The sequence below is a fragment of the Podarcis bocagei genome (assembly GCF_964188305.1).
Source record: "Podarcis bocagei genome assembly, chromosome: 2".
NCBI lineage: Eukaryota > Metazoa > Chordata > Lepidosauria > Squamata > Lacertidae > Podarcis > Podarcis bocagei.
The window spans coordinates 23,967,235-23,993,901 of NC_138126.1; the positions used below are offsets into that span (position 1 = coordinate 23,967,235).

At 48.9% G+C, this 26,667-nt stretch overlaps 1 protein-coding gene across 1 annotated transcript in view; it reads right to left on the reverse strand.

The window, feature by feature from the left end:
* GABBR1 (gamma-aminobutyric acid type B receptor subunit 1) overlaps positions 1-26,667 on the reverse strand; it is a 187,509-nt gene that overhangs the window by 78,149 nt on the left and 82,693 nt on the right. The window lies entirely within an intron of this gene.

The window sequence follows — 26,667 nt, forward strand, 5'->3', positions numbered from 1 at the left end:
GAGGGAAGGCAAGGTAGAGGAGGGGGGAAAGAAAAAGAGAACAATTCAATTTTTTATTTATTTTTTAAGCAGTGATCAACACTGGTTTATAAGCAGCCTGCATCATGAGTCTGTGTGCTGTACTGCTTAGGATCTTGGAGGCCTGAGTTGAAATCTCCATTCAGCCACAAAGTTTTTCGGGTGACCTGGAGCCTATCATTTTTTGACCCTACATAACTCCATTCTTATCCATTCTTCAGGAAATCAGCCCTGAGTGCTCACTGGAAGGACAGATCCTGAAGCTGAGGCTCCAATACTTTGGCCACCTCATGAGAAGAGAAGACTCCCTGGAAAAGACCCTGATGTTGGGAAGGATTGAGGGCACAAGGAGAAGGGGATGACAGAGGACGAGATGGCTGGATAGTGTTCTCGAAGCTACTGGCATGAGTTTGACCAAACTGCGGGAGGAAGTGGAAGACTGGAGTGCCTGGCGTGCTCTGGTCCATGGGGTCACGAAGAGTCGGACACGACTAAACGACTAAACAACACTAAACAACAACAAACTCCACAAGGCTGTTGTGAGAATAGAAAGCACATGTTTTCATTCATATATGCCACCTTATGGAATCTTATGGAATGAAAATAATAACTTCCTTCTTTGGAGGTTTTAAAGCAGAGGTTGGATGGCCGTCTGTCATAGATGCTTTAGCTGAGATTCCTGCATTGCAGGGGGTTGGACTAGACAGCAGTTCTCAACCTATGGGTCCCCAGATGTTGTTGGACTACAACTCCCATCATCCCTGAGCTCTGGCCTTGCTAGCTAGGGATGATGGGAGTTGTAGTTCAACAACACCTGGGGACCCGCAGGTTGAGAAAGGCTGGACTAGGATGACCCTCGGGGTCCCTTCCAACTCTACAATTCTATAACACAATTAAAAAAATGGCCCCCTCTAAATCTGTCCTGGGGGGTCCCCCAAGCCCTCCAGAGCAGATCTGTGAATGCCACAGGCCACACGTGAAAGGAGGAGAGTTTGGGGGAGTCCAGCTGCCCAAGCGGAAGTTGTTCCACTGTGTGTTCACTGAGCTGAACGCTGCCCAGCATGCTAGAAATAAAAGAAGCATTTAAAATACAATTAAAAAGTACGCCGCATCTAGCACAGCACATTGCAACTGCTATAACAAGCAGAAACATTGTTAAGTGATCATCCAAGACCCTAAGCAATTTTCAATTGGCCCGTTGGAATAAATGTTTGGGAGCCAATTCAGGTACACTACGAAAATCTTTACACGGCGAAGGAAATCTTCGGCGAAGGAATTCTGCCATATGTGATGCGAGTTATTTTACATAGATACCCTCTAATGCAGGGGTCAGCAAACTTTTTCAGCAGGGAGGCGGTCCACTGTCCCTCAGACCTTGTGGGGGGCCGGACTATATTTTGGAAGAAAAAAAAAGAACGAATTCCTATGCCCAACAAATAACCCAGAGATGCATTTTAAATAAAAGCACACATTCTACTCATGTAAAAACACCAGGCAGGCCCCACAAATAACCCAGAGGTGCATTTTAAATAAAAGCACACATTCTACTCATGTAAAAACATGCTGATTCCTGGACCATCCGTGGGCCAGATTTAGAAGGTGATTGGGCCGGATCCGGCCCCCGGGCCTTAGTTTGCCTACCCATGCTCTAAAGCAGTGTTTCCCAACCGGTGTTCCGCGGCACACTAGTGTGCCGCGAGACGTTGCCTGGTGTGCTGTGGGAGGGAGGCGGGCGAGTCGGGCGGCGAGAGGCGGGGCGGCGACGGCGAGGAGAGGCTGCCCAGTGCGGGGCTCTCGCCGTCTGCCTGCCTGGCTGCCTGCGTGGCGCTGACGTTACGGGGCTGTAACGTGCCCCACATAGGCACACGCGGGGCGGCGAGCGAGCTCCCTCCCACATCCCATCGCCGCTCGCTTCGGCCGGCCTACTGGGCTGTCGCAGGCGGAAGGCCTGCGCATGCGCGAGATTTTCGCGCCTTCGGGATTCCCTTCACGCCTTCTTCCTCCCGGGTCCTTGAGAGCGCGGGAAGCGGCAGCGCGAGACCGGCGTTGAGCCTGGTAGGTATTGCGCTTGCCAAGGCAGTCATTTGGGAAATGAAAACTTGCAAAGCAAGCAACCAGTTCAATCTGAAGTACGTGTATGCTTAATATCCTGTATCTGAAACTGTTCTGCCCCCTCCCCCACACTTGGTGCCATTTTCATCTACACATGCAGCAGAGTAAGTTGACCCAGAATAGTACCAATTCAGATGGCAGATGGGAGAATGATAGTGCTGAATGCTTTCCCATGTAGAACAGTCCCTGCAAATAAAAACCTAGCATATTTGGAAGAGGGATGCTAGCCTAACCATTACCTTCTATGCTGTTACTATTTTTTTATTTTTTTTTACATAAGTAAAAAGTGACCTTTCCCCATCTGGCATGGTGGTGTGCCTCGAGATTTTTTTCATGAAACAAGTGTGCCTTTGCCCAAAAAAGGTTGGGAAACACTGCTCTAAAGGTTAAGCAAACTGCATCAGCACAGAGGGAATACAGAGAGCCATTTCCCAAGATGATAACTACTCCTCAGTGAGCAGGCAGCCACCTGGGGCGCTGATCAGCCATACTGCCGGCCCACCTGGAGAGGGTTTTTATCGCACTTCCGCAACCAATTAGGGAATCCAGGGAAGCAGAGGAGCTGGTACAGCTCTCCTCAGCTTAGCACTTGGGCGGATGCTCCAGGCAGATGGTGGCTCCTCGTATGGATTGATGCCCACAAGTTGCTACTTCGTAAATGGCCATCTGCATACCCCCCTAAATATAACAAATTATTCTATATGCTCCAGGCAGAAGAAGGGAGAGGCAACAGGGAGTGCATTAGCACTGTGTATCTAGGGAAAGGGAGAAAGCGGGTAGGTCATGAGACCAGAGGATTAGTGCTGGGTAGCGGAGAGGATGGAATATTCAGACCAGGAGACCTGGATTCGAATCACCTACTTAGGGATGTCCCAACCTGGCTCACACTAGAGGAATGTTTGAAAGAGCTGGGTATGTTTAGCTTGGATGAGAGATTAAGGGGAGGCATTTTACAATGAAAGGGACATTATGGGACTTCGAGCAGTTTGTAAAAGCTACAGAGAGTTGTTAGGAGACCCTCGCAGAGCCACAGTTCTCAGAGAAGTTGAATGGTCAGTCCTACTTCCCAGGGAACTCTGGGAATTGTAGCTCTTTGACGGGAATTGAGGAGGGACAGCTCTCAGCACCCTTAACAAACTGCAGCTCCCAGGAGGCTGTGGGGAAAGCCATGACTGTTTAATTAGCAGTGGGTGGCGCTGTGGTCCGAACCACAGAGCCTAGGGCTTGCCGATCAGAAGGTCGACGGTTCGAATCCCCGCAATGGGGTGAGCTCCTGTTGCTCGGTCCCAGCTCCTGCCAGCCTAGCAGTTCGAAAGTACGTCAAAGTGCAAGTAGATAAATAGGACCACTCCGGTGGGAAGGTAAACGGCATTTCCGTATACTGCTCTGGTTCACCAGAAGCGGCTTAGTCATGCTGGCCACATGACCCGGAAGCTGTACGCCGGCTCCCTCGGCCAGTAAAGTGAGATGAGCGCTGCAACCCCAGAGTTGTCCGCGACTGGACCTAATGGTCAGGGGTCCCTTTACTTTTACCTTACCTTCAAATATCTGAAGGGCTGTCATTACAGAAGAAGATGGAGCAGAGCTGTTCTCTGTTGTCCCAGAGGGCAGGACTAGAAACTAAATTGCATTTCAACTAAATGCAAAGAGAAACTTCCCAACGTGGCCGTAGCTAAGGGGAGGGGCAGGGAGGGGCAGCTGTCCCCCCACCAATAAAAATCAATAAATATACATAGCAAACTGAGGTTCTGCCCCCCCAAACAAAAAGCCACCCCCTAATAAAAATCCTGGCTATGCCCATGGTAGGGCTTGTTTTACCATGGGACAGGCTGCCTTGGGAGGAAGTGAGCCCTCCTTTGCGGCTGGTATTTCAGCAGAAGGACGGTGGCCATCCCTTGCGTGTGCTGTAATTGCATCATCTGGCAATGTTGATCTTGTGTTGAGTGAGGGGGTCAGGCTGGATGACCTCCATGGGTCCCCCTCGGCTCTCTCAGTCTATAACCTGGGTGACCTCAATGGCACAATTGCCCTCGCTCAGCAACAAGCAGCCATTTGCCTGCTCACATTCCGCGGGTAACTAAATCAAGGCTCCCTACAAGACCGTAGCCCCTACTCAAAGCGAGTGACCTCATCTGACAGTGAGTAATTCTGATGCAAACATGCAGCGCGATTACCTGCCCATAAAGGAAATTGCCTGTTCGTTCTTTGCATTAGTCACCACTCTTGGCCTTACCTCTTCCAAGTTGAGGCACCCACTCAAAAGAGTGAGCTGTTTCCATCTCAGCTGGCCATTAGGAAGACGCGTAACGAAAGAACAGGTATGTGGTTTTTCTTATTTCCTCCTCCCTCCCAATTCGATTTTCCTCTTATGTCGTGCCTTTGTAGATTGCAAGCGTGGTGGGCAGGAACTGCGTTGTGTTTATTGACTTGTAAGCCACCCCAGGAACCTCTTTTTAGGCTCCAAAATAAGCAACTCTTGGGAACCTTTTTTAAAAAAGAAAAATCGAAGAACGGGATAAAAAAATCTTTACACAATGTAAGAGGATACCTGCTGGGCCAGAACAGAAAGTTACCTTAGCAGCATAGCATCTTGTTTCCAATAGAGACCAGTAGATGCTTCCGGGCCTTTCTGGCTCCCCAGCAAACTGGTAGTCAATGAGCATTGACTATGTCTGAACATGGAAATTCTGCATTCCATGGTGCCTCATGGAGAAAAACGAGGATTCCTCTTCCTTTAGGTTAAAAGCAATCCTTTTTTCAAAAGGAGGAGGAAATGGTGCCTCCGGTGTTGATTCAGGAATAAAAAGCGTGCTCTGGCTTTCCTTACACCGCACGCGGTTGAAGCGAGAATAAAAGGGGAGAATCTGACATGGTCTGCTTTGAGTTTCCTAACACCGGCTCTGCACAGTGCTTGTCCAGGAGGGTTTGAAGATGCATAACTCTGCAAGAAAGAGAAAGAGGCCAGAGGCTGACAAGGAACTGCGGGGGTGGCGAGGGAAGAGCAGGCAACCAGGAAGGCTCATCATGAAAGGCTTTGTATTTTATTTTTGAAAATGGTATTGTTATCAGATAGGAATAAGACAGAGCTGTAATTAATCACCAGACTCAAAGGTGAGGCTCTTAATTTAATAAAGCTAATTTAAGGTTCTGCCGAATGACCCCTTTATTCAGCATTCATCCTGATCTGCATGCAGAGAGCTTATGGGTTGCTTAGGCTATATTTGGCATTTACTGTGCATCTCGTCTGATTAGCTTACAGGGTGTTTACATGCCATATAATCATAGAATTGTAGATATATAAATGCAACGTAATTAGAAATATTATATTAGAAGTTTATATAAATTTATTTATGGCAAAGGGAAGTCTATAGCAATTAAAGGTAAAGGGGTAAAGGGACCCCTGACTATTAGGTCCAGTCGTGGCCGACTCTGGGGTTGTGGCGCTCATCTCGCTTTATTGGCCGAGGGAGCCGGCGTACAGCTTCCGGGTCATGTGGCCAGCATGCCTAAGCCGCTGCTGGCGAACCAGAGCAGCGCACGGAAACGCCGTTTACCTTCCCGCCGGAGCAGTACCTATTTATCTACTTGCACTTTGACGTGCTTTCAAACTGCTAGGTTGGCAGGAGCTGGGACCGAGCAACGGGAGCTCACCCCGTCACGGGGATTCGAACCGCCGACCTTCCGATCGGCAAGTCCTAGGCTCTGTGGTTTAACCCACAGCACCACCTGCGCCACCTGCGTCCCTTCCTATAGCAATTAGGTATATTTTAATCTAGTCAACTATGTTTCAAAACGAATATGGATTTTGAATTTGATGTTTGTAATTCTTTTTCGGTTTTGGAATGAAGTTTAAAAATAAAAATAAAATCATAGAATTGTAGAGTTGGAAGGGGTCCCGAGGATCATCTAGACCAATCCCCTGCAATTCAGGAATATGAAGCTGTCCCGCACAGGGATCGAACCTGCAACCTCAGCGTTACCAGCACCATGCTCTAACCAACCGTCAATCATTCATCCACCCCACATTTCTCACTTCATTTCCCCATCACTTTCCAAACCGCATAATATCTGGTCCCCCGCCCCCAATATTTAATTGTTTTCACATATTCATACAGGAAGCAACAACCAATATTCAAGAACCCCACCCCCCACAGATGCACCAAATTGTGTGTGTGTGTGTTTTAAAGTGGATTTGTTGTGCTAGGCAGGCAGATCACTTGAATCCGCTTTGATTATGCAAACCTAAAGTTCCAAAAGCTGCTAAAATCCTGCCCGGAAAATATAATCTGTCTGCAGATACCCTTATTAAGATAGTGAGGCGATAAATTAAAATAGAAGAAGCTGATCTATGGAGATGGCTTCCGAGGGATTTTAGGCTGGTATGGCTGGTGAATCATCCAGCTAGGCGTGGGGACCCCCTGGAGATACCTGCTCTCATGATGTCTTCAAAAAATGGTGTGTGAATACAAATTCCTCTTTATGCCTTCTCATTGGGAAAGCACTGGCCATTTCTTCTCCCTTGGCAGGAGCCAATCACATGTATAAGAAAGGCTAATTATAACTCCCCTCCTAAGTAGGTTCTGATTAGGAAGAAATGAGAAGATAGAATGGAACCGTAGAACTGCAGAGCTGGATGGGACATAGCTCAGCTGGTTAGAGCACCGTGGTGACAATGCCAAGCTTGCAGGTTCAATTCCTGGTATGGGAGAGGTGCATATTCCTGCGTTGCAAGGGGTTGGAGTAGATGACCCTCAGGGTCCCTTCCATGGTATTCTAAGGGAGGCTGTTTCTTTAAGATTCTGGACCTATTTTCTTATGCCAATGGGACCTGTGTTACTGGACAAGGTATAGTAACTCAAGTCCCAGATACCTAAAAGCAGCTTCTGTTGAGCTTACCTATATCTACTTGAGGGAGAGAATGGGAGTTGTTTTCTGCAAATGGCTGAAGCACGGTCGCTGAGGTCTTGGCAGGTTGACAATGGCTCAGGAGCAATCACTGTGCCCAGTTCTGGCCACCACAGTTTAAGAAAGACCTTGAAAATCTGGAATGTGTGCAGAGAAGGGCAACCAAGATGATCAAGGCTCTGGAAAGCAAGCCTTATGAGGAACGGTTGAAGGAGGTGAGTATGTTTGCCTTGGAGAAGACTGAGAGGTGATATTATGGCCATCTTCAAATAGCTGAAGGGCTGTCAAACTTGTGGAGCAAGCTTGTTTTTGGCTGCTCCAGTGGGGTAGGACCCAATCCAATGGATTCAAGTTACAGGAAAGGATATTCTGACTGAATATTAGGAAGGACTTTTTGACAGCAAGCGTCGTTCTGACAGTGGAACCGACTCCCTTGGAAGGTGATGGACTCTCCTTCCTTGGAGGTTTTTAAACAGAGGTTGGACGGCTATCTGCCAGGGTTTCTTTGGTTTTGATTCCTGCCTTCCAGGGGGTTGGACCCTCAGGGTCCCTTCCAACTCAACAATGCTGTGATTCTATGTGGAATGATTGGAACGATGCAAGTTAATGAACAGAGTGGGGCAAAGAATGTTCCAGGTATTCAGCGTGACAGAATGCGTGAACCGCGGAGAGATGATGTGTCGGTTCGTGCGTGCATGAATCTCCTGATTCTTGTTCTTTGGGTTTGCCTGCACCAAGCTTACAGGGAGGTTGGTTTATACCGAGTCTTTATTCGGCATTTATTCCGATTTGTTTATAGGGCGCTTAAGCAACAATAAGCGTACGTCCTGATTTGCTTGCGGGGTGTTTAAACCGTCTTTCCGTTAATCATTCATTCATCCCACGCTTTTTAATGCGCTTCCCCTGTCACTGCCCAAACCACAAAGAGTCTGTCGCAGTTTTAAAAAGAAGAAGGGAGAAAGGAGTGCATTTGTTGCTCTGGGGCAGCAGAGCCCTCGAATCCACTTCAAATGCGCAAAGCAGCGAGTGCACGCTCATATCCCTCCTGCAGAAAACGGTGACAGTCTAGAGGTGTCCCATGTCATCCCCTTTCACTTGACAGATTGCATTTCTATGCAGCGTTCCATTCAACGAATCCCAAAGCGGCTTACAAACAAGCAGCAACAACAGCAACATGACAGAACGTCATTCTACTGGCACAACTCATATAATTGCAATATACCGCTCCGCCTCGAAGCCAAGGGAAAAGACCAATGCAAAAGCCTTCGACTGGCCTGATGCCACTATGGCTTATATATATATATATATTATTTAAGAAAAACAGGAAGGAGGCCTTTCTTGGAAGGTTGCTAAGGAAAGATGCGCCACCGGTTTGGTTTTGTGCCTTGGCTGAGCAGAGCCAAAAGGGAAGAAACAGGTGTGCTCAGTGCAGGAAAAAACCTGAGCTGCGCATGCAAATCGAGCAATTACTGTAACCATGTAGTTGAGAAAAACACCCATTGGGGGAACTGACTTTCTTCCTTGGGCACATTATGGGAAGGATAAGGAATGATTGGGGGGAAACAATGAGTTACTGATTACCATCAATACCTCACAGGGAGATTTATTCCTATGCTCACAATGTAGCTGCATTTATGTATGGATTTCTTGCTTCTTCAAGAGGCTACCAACTTTTCAACTGGCTCTGATAGCTGTGCCTTTAACAGTAGCATCATTTTAGGAGACAAAGATGTTGCTCTTCCGTACTTGTGAGTTTTCCCAGAAAGGCTGGCTGGCTGCAGCTAGTGGTAATGGTGTTCCTGAGATACCACTTCAGGTTTCAGCTCTTGCTCCAAGTAGGAACAGTGCTCTGTCAGACCTTCAAATGGTAAAGGTAAAGGGACCCTGACCATTAGGTCCAGTCGTGACTGACTCTGGGGTTGCGGCGCTCATCTCACTTTAGTGGCTGAGGGAGCTGGCGTACAGCTTCCGGGTCATGTGGCCAGCATGACTAAGTCGCTTCTGGCGAACCAGAGCAGCGCACGGAAACGCCGTTTACCTTCCCGCCGGAGAGGTACCTATTTATCTACTTGCACTTTGATGTGCTTTCGAACTGTTAGGTTGGCAGCAGGAGGGACTGAGCAACGGGAGCTCACCCCGCTGCGGGGATTCGAACCGCCGACCTTCTGATCGGCAAGTCCTAGGCTCTGTGGTTTAACCCACAGCGCCACCTGCATCCCTTGTCGGACCTTAGAAAGGGGCATAAAATGGTCATGAGAAGCAATGGGAATAGGGCTCTCCCAAGGCCATTCAAACGAAACAGGGGAAGAGAGCAGGAGCCAACAAGGGTGACTGGGTCAACTGGAAGGAACACAATTCCCAGAGCTCCCTGGGAGGAGGGATTGACCGTTGCAGCACTCTGAGAACTATAGCTCTGCGGGGGAACAGGGGTCTCTTACCAACTCTCAGCACCCTTAACAAACTGCAGTTCCCAGGATCTATACCACTTTAAACAGCCAGGTCTGTTTAAAGGGGTATGATGCTGCCTTGAAAATATAGTGCCAATGGGGAATCTCTCTAGATCAGGGGCTGGCAACCTAAGGCCCATGGGCTCCCGAACTGAGCCGCCCACTCAGCGAATCCCCTCGCGCTTCACGAAAAAGGCGCAGCGTGGTGACTTGCTTCCACGGCACCGGAAATAGTGTCTGTGCATGTGCAGATACCGGAAATTGCATTTGCGCCGATGCCGGAAATCGCACCTTTGCAGACACAGATGCCGGAAATCGCGTGTGTGTGTGTGCACAATCCAGCCCATGGAGGGATCTTTGCTGAAGTGAGGTAAACCTTGCTGACCCCTGCTTAGATCTGCCAGGATCTGTAGGCAACTGTCCTGTGGTGTGAGCAACTTTAACAGCAGGCAGCAAATCCCCAGTGAAGCATTTTTGAGCCCAGGAATGACTCTGCCCTATAAATCCCCAAAATTTTCGGAGCCAGGGCCTAGCAGTTTTCAGGCAGTATATAAAGAATACCGTATTTTTCGGACTATTGGACGCACCGGTCCATAGGACACACCTAGATTTGGGGGGGGGGGAAATAAAGGGGAAAAAATTATCCCCCCCCCCGCCAGGCGCGGGGCTGGGGCGGGGAAGCCCGAGCTTCCCCCTCCCCCAGAACGGGACTCAGAGCCATGCCGAAGCTGCGCGCAGCTTTGGCATCGCTCTGGGAGCTTGCGGGGCTGGGGGAGGAGGAAGCCTTCCGCCAGCCTCCAAACCAAGTCGGGGGACAGTGGGAATGGCGCGCTGCGCCTCTCCCGCTGTCCCCCGAGTTTGCGGGGCTGGCGACGGGGAGGAGCAGGCTTCTCCCCCCGCCAGCCTTCTAACCAAGTTGGGGGACAGCGGGAAGGGCGCGCTGCGCCTCTCCCGCTGTCCCCCGAGCTTGTGGGGCTGGCGGTGGGGCTCTCCTGAAGCCTGGAGGTTGTGGGGCTGGTGGGGGGGAGAAGCAGGCTTGCTTCTCCCATCCCCAGCCTCCAGATCAGGTCGCGGGATGGCGGAGCGCTGCCATCCCGCGATTCCCCGACCTGATCTGGAGGTTGTGGGGCTGGTGGGGGGGAGAAGCAGGCTTGCTTCTCCCACCCCCAGCCTCCAGATCAGGTCGTGGAATAGCGGGATGGCGGAGCGCTGCCATCCCGCGATTCCCCGACCTGATCTGGAGGTTGTGGGGCTGGTGGGGGGGGGGGAGAAGCAGGCTTGCTTCTCCCACCCCCAGCCTCCAGATCAGGTCGTGGAATAGCGGGATGGCAGAGCGCTGCCATCCCGCTATTCCCCGACCTGATCTGGAGGTTGTGGGGATGGTGGGGGGGAGAAGCAGGCTTGCTTCTCCCACCCCCAGCCTCCAGATCAGGTCGGGGAATAGCGGGATGGCGGCGCTTCGCCATCCCCCTATCCCCCGAGCTTGTGGGGCTGGGGGGGGAGAAGCAGGCTTGCTTCTCCCCCCGCCAGCCTCCAGATCAGGTTGGGGAATAGCGGGGTGGTGGCTCTGCACCTCCCCGCTGTCCCCAGCTTTTGGGTGCAGGCTGCTGCCCGCAAGCCTTGCGAGCCCGCGGGACATCCCGCCGGGCTTGCAAGACTTGGGATAGCTTCCTGAAGCCTGGAGAGCGAGAGGGGTCGGTGCGCACGGACCCCTCTTGCTCTCCAGGCTTCAGCAAAAGCCTGCATTCGCACCATAGGACGCACACACATTTCCCCTTCATTTTTGGAGGGGAAAAAGTGCGTCCTATAGTGCGAAAAATACGGTATTTGTTATTGTTATTAGGTAGCATTCAGATTAGCAGGCCTATTAAAAGGAATGGACAAGGGGTCTAGATTCAGCTGTTTTCTCAGAGTAATCTATTATTGTCCTTATCCTGCCTTTCTTCTAAGAATGTGTCCAATCCGCTTTTAAAGCCATCCAAGGTGGTAGCCACCATTGGTTCCTGTGGCAGTGAGTTCCATAGTTTAACGATGTGCCGCGTAAACTTTTCTTTTTTAACTGAGCAGCTTTGGTCCTATTGGAAGCCCTGGAGTTGGTGTAACCTAGAAATTTAGCAGAGTAAAATACACCGTCTCCCAAAGTTGCAACATTAGGAACTTAAGAACTGCTGCGCTGGATCAGATTATAGGCCCATCTAGTCTTAGCACTTAGTACCCAGCAGTGGGCAGCCAAAAGCCCCTGGGAAGTTCAAAAATAGGGTATGATGGAGATGGCTGTCCCCTGCTGTTTGTCCCCAGCATCTGATAATTATGTTAGCCTGTAATGAAGGCAAACCGCTCAGCAGTCTCCTCAACAAAGAAAATTGCCGTGTAATTAACAGGCATTCAAGTGGGTTTCCTTTCCAGACAAAGAAGCAGCAAACCACCAACCACATTTTCGTATTCATTAAAGGCATTTATCCCCACATACCAAAAAGGTGGGGGGGGGGATGCAAAAGAGGAAGCACAGATTTCGGCTATTGTTGCTTGCTCCATTGAGTTCTGAAAAGCTTTTGACTCCATCTGGCCTCCTGAACCAAACCTTAAATTGCTACCATGTGGAGTCTGAGGCGAACATATGACCTTATCAAATCCAATCTCTCAGTATGATTAAAGAACAAACAAACTGGTGCTTTGGATTGAGGGAGAAGAATAAATCAGGGGTGTAACGCCAGCTTAGTCCCAGCTCCGCTTTCAACCTGCGTATCAACAAACCACAATCTCTCCCCGCCCCCTTCTTCGGCTCATCTTTAATAGAAAAATAAAGGAACCATATGGACTGAACTGGATGATCAGCATCCAGCCGGTTCTGGGCACTTGCAAGCTCTGCTGATCACCTTAAGAAAGCAGCAGATGAAGAGAGAGGCTGATTTGACATAGCAGTGAATGGACCTGCTCACAGGAGCAGATTTCTGCAAATGGGTTACTCTGCTGCAGAGAGAGCTGCACTGGGTGGTCTTTTCCTCCTGGGCCAAGTTCAAGGCAAGGTAAAGGTAAAGGAACCCCTGACCATTAGGTCCAGTCGCAGATGACTCTGGGGTTGCAGCGCTCATCTCGCTTTACTGGCCGAGGGAGTACAGCTTCCGGGTCATGTGGCCAGCATGACTAAGCCACTTCTGGCGAACCAGAGCAGTGTACGGAAATGCCGTTTACCTTCCCGCTGGAGCGGTACCTATTTATCTACTTGCACTTTGATGTGCTTTTGAACTGCTAGGTGGGCAGGAGCAGGGACCGAGCAACGGGAGCTCACCCCGTTGCGGGGATTCGAACTGCCGATCTTCTGATGGGCAAGCCCTAGGCTCTGTGGTTTAACCCACAGTAATGCACAGAGCGCTAAACAACTTGGGCTCACAGTACCTTGAGAACCACCTGATCCCTTGTGCTCCATTCTCCATCCCTGAAATCCACTGAGGGGACACTTCTGGCGGTTCCCCATGGCCCTGAGACACAACACAACAGCCTTTGCAAGGGGCCACGCCTTTGAGGCAGCAGGCCCTGCATTCCCTTCAACATTCCTCAGATGGAAATAGGGACATTTCTCACGCCGCCGCTGCCACCCCAACTGACCCTCCTTGATTCCACCATGTTTTGTTCCCTCGCCCCCAGAGAGCATTTCCTATGAGGAGAAGGGCAACTGTGACCACCACTTCACCAATGGGACACAGCACAGCTACAGTGGTGCCTCGCAAGACGAAAAGAATCCGTTCTGTGATTCTCTTCGTCTAGCGGTTTTTTCGTCTTGTGAAGCAAGCCCATTGAAGGATTAGCGGATTAGCGCTATTAGCGGCTTTTAGCGGCTTTTAGCGGCTTATCGGCTTATTGGATCAGCTGATAAGCGGCTTAGCGGCTTAGAAAAAGGGGGGAAAGGGGGGGGAAACGCAGGAACTCGCAAGACATTTTTGTCTTGCGAAGCAAGCCCATAGGAGATTCGTTTTGCAAAGCACCTCCAAAACGGAAAACTCTTTCGTCTAGCGAGTTTTCCATCTTGCGAGGCATTCGTCTTGCGGGGCACCACTGTATATTCTTTAGTCAGGGCTTTGCAATACTGATCTTCTCTTTTTAAAAACTGTCAGAAAGTTCTTCCTCATGTTTAGTCGGAATCTCCTTCTTTGTAACTTGAATCCATTGGTTTGAGTCAAACCCCATTGTCTGGCCGGCCCAGGACCTCCATCCCCCGCTGCCCAGGTTTGCGTCCCAGGCAGGTCACTTCGGCACTGCTCATGCAGCCGTTTGACTTCGCCCCTGGAGGAACACTCCATTGTCTCTCGAGACAGACATATGCCAACAATGCAACAAAGAAACTGGACTTGGACCAGCGACAGCCCTTCAAACCAAGGACAGTCTTCTCTAAATTAGGACACATGGCCATAGGAACGTAAGAGGGGTGTGCTGGATCAGGCCAGCGGCCCATCTAGTCTAGGATCCTGTTCTTGCAGTGGCTGACCAGATACTCATGGGAAGCTTGCAAGCAGCTACGGGCATTCAGAGGCATGTATTGCCGTTGGTAGTGGAGGCCATGCCACTCGGATAACATTATGTTGTCCAGGCAACATACAGCCATTAGTTTTCAAAGAGAATTTAAAGCATGGTATAACAACACCGCAAGAAAATCCAATATAGAAATCCCACATCAACCTAGGGAGATAGGCAGCAACGACCATAATCCAAGAGCCTCATCGATTGAACGTGCTGAACAACTTCATTAAGGGTGAGTATTTTTTAAGATAGAAAAAAAAACCTCAAGAAACTTCTGTTAAGACCGAGGGCGCTAATATTCAACCCAGTCTTTCCACGGTGCTAAAATTATCTTCAAAAGGTGTTCTTAAAATGTCAGAAGGCATTAAAAAGCTCGGGAGAACAAGGAAGTATTTGCCTTGCGTTGATAACAACGTCGGTGCCAGGCTCTAGGGAAACTGTTCCACAAGTGGGGCAAATAGCACTGCTAAAAAGTCCCCCTTCATCATAGCCACCGCCTGCGCTTCAGACTCAGGGAGCACCTGGGGAAAGGTCTCTGTGGATTTTAGGACAGGGGTGTGGCCATGGCTCAGTGGTACAGCAACACCAGATTCAATCTCCAGCATCTCCTGGGAGGAACTCCCTGCCTGAATCCCCGCAGAGCCCCTGCCAGTCAGTGCAAGCAATTCTGAGCTAAAGTAGCTGGACCAGTGGTCTGACTCATCAGTAGAAGGCAGCATCCTAGGTTCCTATGGGAGCAGGCAGTTCTATGCGAACTAGGGTTGTTGTCAGGAGCTGAAGTCAGGGTGAAACAATACAGTAAATCGCCCGAAATCAGGAAAGCGAGCTCTTTGTTCAAATAAACAGAACAGCTCAGCCCTAACGGTCTCAGCCACCCTTCCCAGTAGGTCTTGCCCTAATGAGGCTCTTGCGCTCTCTAAGACTCCTCCCCTGGTTCCTTTCCCAGCAGCCTAAGTTTCCTTCGCTTGGTCTCTCTTTGCTCCACCCTCTTCATTTCTCTGTGTGTTCTGTGAGACCAGGGGAGAAGGGAGCTGGTCACAGCAGGAGGGGGAGACTCCTTGGATTCTTCAGCAGCCTCTTGACCTGTGCTGGTCCCGGGGGCTAACCAAGAGGTGAGGTCCGAGTCCAGTCCGAGGTCAATGGTGCAAAATGAAGGCAGTCCGTAGAAGTTGAAGCTGGGTGCAGGGCAGGGCGTCAGGTGAGGTCAGGAGCTCCAGCAGGGAAGCAAGTCAGGGATCAAGCTGGAACTGACAACCAATGATGTTGCTCCTGCAACTTGGGGCTGGGGCTGGCTGGCTTTTATCTCCCCTGAGGCATAGGGTGGCCCCGATCCTCAGGTGACTCGCCTCTCCTGGCCTGGAGGCAAGCACTCCTCCTGCGGGAACTTAGTTCCCTCCGCCTCTCTGCCCTGAGCCTCTGCAGCTTAGGAGAGGCTGAAGGGTTACCGGACTCAGAGGCAACCTCAGCTTCCTCTGACGGGGCTGAGGGTGGAGCACCTGCAGGCAATGGGTCCTCCATCCCCTCAGCAGCCAGAGCAGACTCAGCTGGTGCCTGCACCTGAGGATCCAGCACAGGTGAGGACCCTTCAGGCTCATCCCCCAGCCCCGGCTCAGCTGGTTCTGGAGGCGGGGAATCCTGTGCAGGCTGGGATCCCTCAGGTTCAGCATCCGAATCCGATTCCCAGGCCATCACATGACCCTTCTCCTCTCCAGCCTCTGCTTCTGGACTGCTCTCTGTCCCAGCTTCTTCCTGCTCACTAAACCCTGTTGCCCCTTCAGCTTCCGACGCCTCCTCCTCCTATTCTGCTCCCTCTTCACCCCCTGGTCACCCCCTAGTCCCACCCCCAGTCCCCTGGCTCTGAGCCTTCTCCCCCCAGGGGTTTCACAGCTGGTACCTCCCACCACATCTTTTCTGAATCCAGCCAGTCCATGACAGCGGTGCATGCCCACCCACCCCCCAATCTAATTCAGAGCCTTACTCAGCACTTCGGAGCGGCCGCAAACCAAATCTAGAGCCTTGCATAATCTTTTAACTGGGGCTCAAAAACCTAATGAAATATACATTTGGGAGGGAAGAGGAGACGCACACACGCAGCCTGCACACTGCTGCTCCTCTCTGCTGGGCCGCCTCCCCTCCTTTGACAGCTCCAGATCACTCCTCAATCAACTCTGGCCAAAATTTGGGTTGCAGACAAATCCTGGGTCAACCTCAGCTGGCCCGATTCAGCTCAGGATCTGGCATTCAGCTGGAATAGGTGCACAGCCCTAATACAGTGGTACCTCAGGTTACAGATGCTTCAGGTTACAGACTCTACCAACCCAGAAATAGTGCTTCAGGTTAAGAACATTGCTTCAGGATAAGAACAGAAATCGGGCTCTGGTGGTGCGGCGGCAGCAGCAGGAGGCCCCATTAGCTAAAGTGGTACCTCAGGTTAAGAACAGTTTCAGGTTAAGAACGAACCTCCGAAATGAATTAAGTATTTAACCCGAGGTACCACTGCATGTACGTTTCTGCTGCCTCTACTTCAATTGTACAAAACAAATGAAATACAGTGAAAATCCCTGAAACGAGAATTAATCGGCTAGAAATATTATCTTATGGAAATAAACTAAATAATAAAAAACTCAAACAGCTTAAGGAAAAAAAATTGAAAAACCTAAGATAGAACAAAGCCTTAACGGGATGCTGGCTACAAACCTTGTTTCACTGAACTATTCAGTTTCCTCAGAAGGAAAGAGAAAAATCATAAACTTTAAATGACCAAAATTTAAAAAAAGGGTAGAACCCCCCAAAATTCTGAAGTATTCTAATCCTAGCTCAACCTAGGTAAAGCAAAGTGCAGTAATAAAGGATTGAGGACTCAAAAGTACAGTTTCTAATACTGAATTTATAAAAAAGGTTTGAAAACCTAAATGGCAAGTTTTAAACAAAGCCCAACTTGAATAAAGCAAAGCACAGTAATAAAGGGTTGAGGACTCAACTGTGAAAATTCTAGTGCTGCTTTTACAAAAAGCTTTAAAGACCTAAATGGCACAAATTCAAAGAAAGGAATACAAGATATGCTGTTCCAGATATTCAACAAACTCAAGAACAGGGCTGAGACGCTCCCATGGTCTGGATGTTACTGCTGATGTTAAAGGGATTTTCACGGTATTTCATTTGTTTTGTGCAATTTCTCAGTTACGTGACTGTCTTTTTTCTATTTGCCTTTACTTCAATGCCTGCCCTTCTCCTGCTTTCTTAAGGTTCCTAGACATGGCTCCCCTTTGAAGGCAAACGTTTGCCAGCCCTTACTCTGCTGCAATTCCCATAAGGCTGCCAGCTCTTGTGCAGGCTCCTGTAGCAATTCCTTTGATCCTTTTAACTCTGATAAAAGCGCAAGAGCAGGCTGGACCATTTGTTTCTTTAATTCTGGCCACCTGCTGATTCTACAGCAACCTGACGGTCAGGAATCCAACAGGTGACCTGACACGGGAACAGCTTCACCTGTTGAATTTCCGCTTTCTGCGCGAGTGCTGAAACATCTCAGGAGCTCTGCCAGATAACAAAGCAGAGCCGCGCACAGAGGTAATCGCCTCCCTTTGCTATCAGCTCTTCCTGCCTTTGCCTCTGAAAAAGGCCAGCGTTTCAGACAGAGTTCTGGCCCTTATATGGGTCAGCTCAGCGATCAGTATTCTAAATAGGCCTCCGGCTGGGATCTGAAGAGAGAGCGGCCACTGAATTCTAAGTCGCAGGGAAAATGCAAAGAGCCAGGGCTGGGCTGCACCCTCACATTTCAAAGCTCCCCGATGACACATCCAAGGGCAGGGGTCTCCAGGGAAGCAGAGTCCTTGCATTTGCTCCTGCTTAAAGTCAAGGGGCGCAGGTGGCACTGTGGGTTAAACCACAGAGCCTAGGACTTGCTGATCAGAAGGTCGGCAGTTCAAATCCCTGCGACGGGGTGAGCTCCCGTTGCTCGCTCCCTGCTCCTGCCAACCTAGCAGTTCGAAAGCACGTCAAAGTGCAAGTAGATAAATAGGTACGGCTCCGGTGGGAAGGTAAACGGTGTTTCCATGTGCTGCTCTGGTTTGCCAGAAGCGGCTTAGTCATGCTGGCCACATGATCCAGAAGCCGTACGCCGGCTCCCTCAGCCAGTAAAGCGAGATGAGTGCCGCAACCCCAGAGTTGTCAGTGACTGGACCTAATGGTCAGGGGTCCCTTTACCTTTAAAGTCAAGGTGAATGGTTTGGATGCTGATTTTCATTTGTAATACCAGTGACATACCTGTCATTTGGAAGGACATGCATCCCCACCATGGACCCCTTTTTGCTGGGGACTCTTTCCAGGAGAACCACAAACCTGCCTTTCCCACCCGCCTTGAAATCAAGAGCAAGGAACCATAGGAGCTGAGGGGTCTTCGTCCCCTATTGCAGCTATTGTTCTACCAACTTTTCTGTATGCTTGTGAAACATGGACCACTTATAAACGGCATCTCCAACTCCTCGAAATGTTCCATCATGGGTGTCTCCTAAATTTTTTACACATTTCTTGGGAAGACAGAAAAACTAATGCCAGTGTACTGGAATAAGCAAAGATCACCAGTGTCGAAGCAATGATTCTTCAGCATCAACTTTGTTGGACTGGTCATGTTGTTCGGATGCCTGATTATCGTCTTCCAAAGCAACTACAGTGGCAATAATAATAATAATAATAATAATAATAATAATAATAATAATTTATTATTTGTACCCCGCCCATCTGGCTGGGTTTCCCCAGCCACTCTGGGAGGCTTCCATAGAAACAAAAAATACAGTAAAATATCACAGATTAAAAGCTTCCCTGAACAGGGCTGCCTTAAGATGTCTTCTAAATGTCAGGTAGTTATTCATCGCTTTGACATCTGATGGGAGGGCGTTCCACAGGGCGGGCGCCACTACCGAGAAGGGCCTCTGCCTGGTTCCCTGTAGCTTTGCTTCTCGCAATGAGGGAACCGCCAGAAGGCCCTCGGCGCTGGACCTCAGCGTCTGGGCAGACTTCTGGTTACGTACTTAATTCATTCTGAAGGTCCTGAAACTGTTCTTAACCTGAAGCACCACTTTAGCTAATGGGGCCTCCTGCTGCTGCCACACCGCCACCGCACAATTTCTGTTCTCATTCTGAGGTAAAGTTCTTAACCTGAGGTACTATTTCTGGGTTAGCAGAGTCTGTAACCTGAAGCGTATATAACCCGAGGTACCACTGTACTCTATTCTCAACTCACTTATGGACTCACTGTTAAGACCCTGCTCATGGAAGGCAATCTTACAAGTGATCGGAGAAGAAGGAGAAGAAGAAGACTGCAAAACTGTATACAAAACTAGTTGGATACTCCTTAGCTTCCTTTCCCTGCAAAACCCTTCCCCCCTTGCCCCAATACAACAATTTCTAGGTCTCTTAAGTTCCTTCTCAACCATCAAACAGAATTCCATGTCCACTGAGCATGCTCAGTCCTCATTAGCCTGTTTTGGACGGTTTCCCTGTCCTTCGGCTCTTTTTTCTGTGTGTGCCTGTGTGTACACAGACAGACAGACAGAAGTGTACCCATCCCCAGCTGCATCACAGTGTTTCATATTTCCATTAATGTCTATGGCCAGCTCTCTTGCTCTGTCCCTGAGGATGTTTAGAAAAGAGCTGCTCAGCAGGAAGCAGGAAATGACCTATCCAAAAACGGTAATGAGACTACCCTTTCTAACCTTTCTATATTTACATTTCTCTGCCTGCAATGTTCCAGCAACTCTTATTCCCCCCCCCCCTCCACACTGTCCAGTTGCCAGGTTTGTTTCCTCTCAATCTTTCAATATTCCACAGCACCAAGTTATTATGGGGCTGTGCTTTCGGAGGGAGCTCCCCCGCTTTAGGTTTTCTTGCTAAACCTTTTAAAAATGTACCTGGGGGTTACCCCAAGTCATAGAATCATAGAATAGAATCATAGAATCATAGAGTTGGAAGAGACCACAAGGGCCATCGAGTCCAACCCCCTGCCAAGCAGGAAACACCATCAGAGCACTCCTGACATATGGTTGTCAAGCCTCTGCTTAAAGACCTCCAAAGAAGGAGACTCCACCACACTCCTTGGCAGCAAATTCCACTGTCGAACAGTGGAATTTGCTCCTGCCATTCTCTTGTTTGTGGGTGGTGCGGCTTTGGCTGCAAACTCATAGGCATCTCGAAGAACTGAATTGGAATTAGTCTCTGGAATTAGTTTACCGGAGCGGTACCTATTTATCTACTTGCACTTTGACGTGCTTTCGAACTGCTAGGTGGGCAGGAGCAGGGACCGAGCAACGGGAGCTCACCCTGTCACGGGGATTCGAATGCCGACCTTCTGATCGGCAAGTCCTAGGCTCTGTGGTTTAACCCACAGCACCACCCGCCACCTCGGGATAAATACGCTTCAGGTTGAGTGCTTTCGGGTTGCGCTCTGCGGCGACCTGGAAGTAACGTTGCGCGTTACTTCTGGGTTTCACCACTCGTGCATGCGCAGATGGTCAAAATGACGTCACGCGCATGCACGGAAGTGGTGAAACGTGACCCGCGCACGCGCAGACGCACTGTCATGTCTTACGTTCTGTTCAGGATGCGAACGGGGCTCTGGAACGGATCCAGTTCGCATCCCGAGGTACCACTGTATTATTATTATTAAGCCAGCAGACCTACGCAACTGTTTAAAATGCCCCTTGAGCAGCGAGCCATTTCCATGATTGCTTTGTATTGCTTTTACGTGTTTTTATGCTGTCTTAAGCCACCCTGATGTTTTGAGAGAGGACGGTGTACAAACACTTTTGTAAATGAAAATGAATGAATGAATGAATGAATGAATGAAACATATGTAGGGGTTCTCCCCATCACAGCTGTGTCTGGGACCTTTCGCCTTCAAATGTGGGATTTCCCCCTTCTCTCACAATGTCATACACCCACCCACACAAACACACACACCCCTGTATCTGTAAAAACAAAGGACCTCCCCACAGTGGTGGTGACACAACCCCCCCCCCACTAACACTATGCAACAGAAGGAAAGAAGAACAACACCTTGTGAAAAAGACTCCATCAACTGAAAGTGGAGATGACAAGTACTTCCCCCTGTTTATTTGTTTTGTAGCACAAGAAAATCTTAAATAGAAAGCAACACTTGGATCATAGAATCATAGAGTTGGAAGAGACCACAAGGGCCATCGAGTCCAACCCCCTGCCAAGCAGGAAACACCATCAGAGCACATATGGTTGTCAAGCCTCTGCTTAAAGACCTCCAAAAAAGGAGACTCCACCACACTCCTTGGCAGCAAATTCCACTGTCAAACAGCTCTTACTGTCAGGAAGTTCTTCCTAATGTTTAGGTGGTGGAAGACATCATGCTCTGGTGCGGACAAACCCACAGCCCCAATGATATTGTTATAGAAGTAGGGAGGGACCCCCCAAAACCCTAGAAATTAATAAATGCTAGGATTTGGTGGTCTTTGTGATATGGAGGGAGAATATAAGCTGCAAGGGGATTCCTGGGCTGCCTTACACAAACCAGTCTGGCAGGCGGAGGGAAGGGGAGAGCTGTTAATATTACCATAGAGTGCCAGCCACGGTTTGCAACAACTCAGTGTCCCAGGTGTGACCAGAGGCTGGAGATTTGGAAGGTTGCCAGGGTAACTGCTCTGGGGGAGAGGCTTCTGGGAAGAAGAAAGGGGCGTTCTTTCTTGGCGAGGTGGAAGGAAGGACTGCCTGCAATGCTCTGGGCCATGCTGTACGTTCTGGACCCTCTCCAAGCAGACCAAGGTTGTAAATAGGTGAATAAACCCTAGTTCTTAAAACATGACAGTCTCCGCCGTGTCTTCTATTCTCAAAAGGGACACAGATTCCATGCGCTCTCGCCACGGCTTGGCAGAAAGAAGGACAGACTCTGGGCATTTGTAACAATATTCTAAGCATTTTAAGTGTTTCTGTTTAATTAAAGTATGGCTTGCCAAGCTGTGACTTCATGCCCCTCAGACATTTGGGGGGGGGGGGAAGACATCCATTGATTACCAGTGCTAAAAATAAACTCCAATCTGATGAATTTCCCCAACTCTGAACTAACAGAGTTTTAAGATATAGAAATTCATATGCAGATATGTGATCAGGGCTTGTTCCCCCATCCGAAAAAGCTTACGGTAATTTAAGGCTGTGTATACAGCATTCATTTAAAGAATCTGGGGAACTGTAGTTTGTGACAGGAACTTGGAATGGTAGCTCTGGAAAAACTACAGTTCTCGGGAATTCTAGGGGGAAGCTATGTGCTACAAATGTACTGTATTTTTCTGTGTATAACATGCCCCCGTGTATAAGACAACCCCTATTTTGGGGGATTCCAAATTGAGGAAATGGGGGGAGATTGCCCAGAGTTGTTAAGCTTTGGTTGAGCTTTTTTTTGGAGTGGGGTGCTGACAATCACTCACCCACCTGACTGCTGCTGCCCATCACACGCATCGATGAAGCCACCAATTGTCTGCCCGCTCGCTGCCAGCCGACAATCGCCCGCCCAATTGTCGCAGCAGCCAATCATCGGCAGGCCTTGCCACAGCCACCAATCACCCGCCCAAACATTGCTGACAATCTCCAGCTCGCGGCAGCTACCAATCGCCCGTCCCACCTCTGCACTATCTGTGTATAAGACGACCCCCAATTTTTAGCATTTTAAATACTAAAAAAACCCTCGTCTTATACACAGAAAAATACAGTATTTGTGCATGCAGCAGTCAGCACCAGCTTGGCTGCAGGAGTTGCTAGAAGGAGGTATATAAGATACCATCCAACCGCCTTTGGGACTCCACCCCAGATTTGTGTATGGTCTCTACAGTCACAGCAGGCGCTGCAACCTTCCAACAGCTTGACCTCATCCCAAAAAGCGCCCTGCTCCATTATCTCCCGAGACAGACGGATGCCAGCAACATGCAGCAGTTACAGCTGGATATATACTGGAATATCTAGCAAAAGTCAGCTTTTGGGGGTGGGGTGGGAAGTAGGGGTCCCACTCTATCTGAATGGGTTTTTCTCCTTCCCCAAACAGTTTAATTTATGTTTACAGTGGTACCTAGGGTTACAAACGCTTCGGGTTACAAACTCCGCTAACCTGGAATCAGTACAGTGATTAAGTACTTAATTCTTTCCGGAGGTCCGTACTTAACCTGAAACTGTTCTTAACCTGAAGCACCACTTTAGCTAATGAGGCCTCCTGCTGCTGCCATGCCGCCAGAGCACAATTTCTGTTCTCATCCTGAAGCAAAGTTCTTAACCTGAAGCACTATTTCTGGGTTAGCGGAGTCTGTAACCTGAAGTGTATGTAACCTGAAGTGTATGTAACCTGAAGCGTATGTAACCCGAGGTACCACTGTACCTCAGGTTGAGAACTTTACCTCAGGGTGAGAATGGAAATCATGTACCGGTGGCACGGCGGCAGCAGGAGACCTCATTAGCGAAAGCGCATCTCAGGTTAAGAACGGTTTTGGGTTAAGAACGGGCCTCCGGAACGAATTAAGTTCGTAACCCGAGGTACCACTGTACTTGGCCATGCTTTCAGCTAAACAAGGGAGAGAAAGCAGAGGAACTTGAAAAGCTGCCAGAGCAGGTGAAAAACAGATCCCTATCTTTGGCAACCAGCTAAGCCAGGAGGGGGGGCATTGGCACATCCTTAAATGTACACACAGCCAGTACTTTCCTGACTAGCTGATGGACGTGCTGTTGGGAGACTTCCTCCCTCATAAAAGAGCCAGGCTGCAGAGCCAACTTCCCAATAAAGAACATTTTAAGATAATTATTCAGCCACAAAATCCATACTGTTTTACTGTAAGGGCCACACTAGACATGATGCTAAATGCATCACTAGAAAGCACACCATGGTTTTTTTTAGAAAAACCAATAGCAGAGGGAAAGGTTAAAACGCCAGTGTCTACAGGATGAGGTGAAAATCTCTCTCTCTCTCTCTCTCTCTCTCTCTCTCTCTCTCTCTCTCTCTCTCCCACACACACATCTTTAAAAAAATGCCAGCCATAGCATGCTTTCTTATGAAACATTAAATATTCAACAGCTTTGGGCAAAACTAAACAACTTTTGTTTCTGGATTTTCACTTTTTGAAATATGGCAACCCAAAATATTAAATAACTTTTGGCATGTTTGTAACTCCCCTTTTGAGTGTTTTACCCTTAGCTCTGTCTTCTCTGTGGATATAGTTTTCTTGAGGAGAGCAGAACTGCCCCCCTTGTGTCAGAAACTCCCTTGTTTATTACAATTCTACCTTATCCTTCCCTAAAAGTGCTCAGAGTAGATATCACTTTTACTAGGTAAAGGTAAATGACCACTAGACAGTTAAGTCCAGTCAAAGGCAACTATGGGGTTGTGGCGCTCATCTCGCTTTTCAAGCTGAGGGAGCCGGCGTTTGTCCACAGACAGCTTTCCGGATCATGTGGCCAGCATGACTAAAATGCTTCCGGCGCAACAGGACACCGTGACAGAAACCAGGATGCACGGAAACGCTGTTTACCTTCCTGCTGCAACGGTACCTATTTATTTACCTGCACTGGTGTGCTTTCAAACTGCTAGATTGGCAGTGGTGAAGTTCATGAGAGAGAGAGAGGTGATTTGAACCCAGGACTCTCCCTGGTCCTATAATGCACATCCATCGTTCTTCTTGATACCGTCTCAGGAGTGGGTGGCAAGTAGGGTTGCCCGACGTCCTGAATTTCCAGGACATAGTAAGCAATGTCTGGACGGAAATCGCTTAAATGTCTGTGAAAATCTGGAAGTATGGCAGCCCATGCGGGTAGTGTAGATTTTGGCAAATTCCATTAAAAAGAGCTCAAAAACGTATTTGCGAAATCTCAACAACTTTGGCAAAAAAGGAGAAGCAACCCCTGTCGTAACAGCTGCAATGCTGGATGCATTTGCTTACAGCTCAGTCCTCATAAATATTCTTTTATGCTGGCTAAAAGAATGTTCCGCATCAGGTTTTTACCACAAACAAAGATCCCTCTTTCCATCATAAAAGCATCACATGCTGAAACGAGGAAACAGCACAAAAACACCATCCAAAATATAATCAAGCGACAACCCCAGGCCAAATACGCCACAGCTCATGACAACTAACAGAGGCAACAAGTGGCGAGGGCGGTCCTGTGTCCTACTTTACGGAGGGCAGTCCTCCATTTTACCTCAGGGGACTATCCTCTATTTACCGTAAATAGTTACCGAGCTGTTTCCTCTAGCCTGTTTCTGATTTCAGGTTGCGAACTGCCCTGAGATCTACGGATAAGGGTATACAAATCAAATAAATAAAAGTAAAATAATAAATAATAGTTTAAGTAACTGTAAAGCGGGGCAAAGGATGACTGTGGCAACGACTGGCATGAGGGCCTGAAACCTTCATGAACTTTCCAGCTGCTCAGGGAACAAAGCAGTTAGGATGTTCGCAACTCAGATTCTCTGAGGGAAGGGAGAGTTGTCGCTCTGGCTGGCGTTAAACCACACAGCTTTGGACAGGGGCAGACTAAGGACCAGAAAGAGGTCCCAGAAAGGCAGGGAAACTGTGGGGCGGGGGATATAATGGATACACAGAGAGCAGACAACGGACCGAGAGGCAGGAATTTGAGGGAAGGAGGGCACACACAACATGGTCCGGCAGTTCTGGGGGTCCAAAAACAACAACAAACCTATGGTTACGTGAAACATACTCAGTTCATTCTCTAGACAGTTCATTCATAAGGTCCATACATGTATAAGTGTCTATTCCACTTGTCTGTTCACAGAGTCCAATAATCCACAAGAAGGGTTGTTCCAGTTCCACAGAATCCTTTCACAGACACTTATACATGTATGGACCTTCTGCATGAACTGACTAGAGAATGAACTGATCCGCTGGGTCTTTTTTTGGTTGAACTTTAGGAGACTTCCGTTGAAATCTACAATTTGATACAATGAATAGTGTACCTTCTTTATTCAAAAGCACAGCCGGTTACGTCTTGTGTGTTTATTGAGTTCTGGGGGTCCAGCATCTAAGCTGCGCCCTGCCACCTGCTACTGCCCCAACCATTCAGTTCAAATTTACAGAGGGGCAGCCACAAGCAGGCAGAAACCCACCATTTTGACATTCCCACAGTGCCTCAGAGCAATGCAACTCTGTGGGCATTGTGGGAATGTCAAAATAGCTGGCGCTCACATGAGCCCCTCTCAGAATGTGGTGGTTTGCAACCTGGTGCGGTGGTGGCAGCGATAAGTCTGCCGATTGAGGGAGTACCAGAAGCAAGGTGGGGAAGATCCACTTGCCCAGAGAGGTCCTCACACCAGGAGGAGTCCTTGGGGGAAAGGGTTGGTTGAAAACAAAGAAGGCTTGAGGAAAAGGTCAAAGTGAAGAGGGATCTGAAGTAAGTTCAACACACGCACTTGGGCCTAGCCGCTCGATATCCTTCGGCTGCAGGCTTCTCGGCAATATTTTAACTGCTGAATAAATAATAAGAAACGCTAACAATGTCAAAGACACAGGAACACAACGAGAAACGGTTGTTTGAGCAGACGTTTAATGTGTGATGCAAACTGGGAGAAGTGTCTGGAAAGAACCAGCCTTCAGCTGTTCATTCATATGCACCCCACAGGGAATTCAGCGAGCCAGAATTGCAGCTCCTTGAGCAGATG